Source organism: Orycteropus afer, unplaced genomic scaffold, assembly GCF_000298275.1.
Source record: "Orycteropus afer afer isolate SDZICR_OR568_19922 unplaced genomic scaffold, OryAfe1.0 scaffold00007, whole genome shotgun sequence".
NCBI lineage: Eukaryota > Metazoa > Chordata > Mammalia > Tubulidentata > Orycteropodidae > Orycteropus > Orycteropus afer.
Genome location: NW_006921594.1, coordinates 962232 through 963899, shown reverse-complemented (window position 1 = coordinate 963899; position 1668 = coordinate 962232).

Below are 1668 nucleotides of genomic sequence, written 5' to 3'. Positions count from 1 at the left end.
TGGGGCTGGTGCGGGATCGGGCAGTGTTTCGTTCTGCTGTGCATGGGGTCACTATGAGTCGGAAACGACTCGACGGCACTTAACAACATTAACAACAATCTTTATAGAAGCATATCGTTTATCTTTCTCCCACAGAGTGGCTGGTGAGTTCAAACCACCAAACTTTTGGTTAGCAGCTGAGTGCTTGAACCACTAAACCATCAGAACTCCTTGGAGGCATGGAAATGTGCTGGATGTATAGTAAAAACCATAGTAATGGCAGGCCAGCATGTTGCTCACCTATCAATTAAATAAGTAAGAATTTGTTAGGAAACAATAATAGACAGAAACACCTCCCCTTTGATAATGATTGTCATAGTTATTATTTCCAGAGTGCAAAACATGTGCAAGGGATTATGCTAAATTCTTTATGCATCTTCTCTCATTTAGTCCCTACCAATAACATAACAACTTTGCTCCCATTTTACACTTGAAGAGACTGATGCACAGAGAGATTAAGTGAATCCTCACAGTCACACACTCTTTGATTGCAGAGCAGAGACTTGAACCAAGTTTGACAATAAGAGCTGTGGAGTTCTCAGCCATTAAATATTGACTCAGAATCTAATATGAAAGTGTCCCATGAATTCATCACAGGATACCTCCTGCATTAAAAAAAAAAAAAAAAAAAAAAACCTGCTAAATGCATGTTATCTATCTGGGATAATAAAGTGAGTGGGGTTACTCAAAAGGGTTACTGAAAACAATAAGATCTATAGTAGAGCCGTACAATTTGAAAAGGAAAAAGTCATTCAAAACTCCATTCTTCCTGTTTCCTTTTATGAATAATTGAACACACACATAGACAACGTGCATTGACTTGATTCATCTTTGTCTCTCCCCTTCTCCTCCTGCTGTTGCTCTTCCTCCACTCTGCCCCTCTTCACCATTCTTCCCCCCACCATCCCGTTCTCCTCTTTTCCACTTCCCTTGTCTCTATTTCCCTTTCTCTTCTCCCTCTCCTTTTTGTTTTTGGCATCTCTTATTCTTTCCCTGTTCTCACCATTTCAGAGATCCCACACTTTTCCGTGGTTTTGCATACCAAATCTAGAATAAGCAGTCTCTGTCACCTTGATATTCTCTCAGTGATCTACAAAATGTCCCACTATACTCACAAACAAACTGTCATCATTCCCTTGTCTCTCTAAATTGGTTGCTTTCTAAATCCAGGATATAAAGCTGTTGTGATTTTCCTGTCTTTCACGTGTAAAATCTTGAACTAATCTTTTACTGTGTATACCTCCACACAAATTCTAAGCAGTATTCACCCTGAAAATCTTTATTGTGGATATAACTGTATTGCAAACACTAGGTCAGTGGATTCTATAGCTGCATAGCGACCCTACAATCTGTGTAACCTTACTTTGGGCTGGAGCCAGGTGACATAGTGTCCGAAATCTCTTTGTGATGGTGACAAGTCATACAAATTATCCCATCTCAGTTGGGTGTAGGGTATCAGGAAAATGGTAATGTGACGTTTCCCTCTGACCATGTTGTTGTTGTTGTTGTTAAGTGCCGTCGAGTCGTTTCCGACTCATAGCAACCCCATGCACAGCAGAACGAAACACTGCCCGATCTCGCACCAGCCCCACAATCCCTGCTATACTTGAGCCCATCATCGCAGCCACC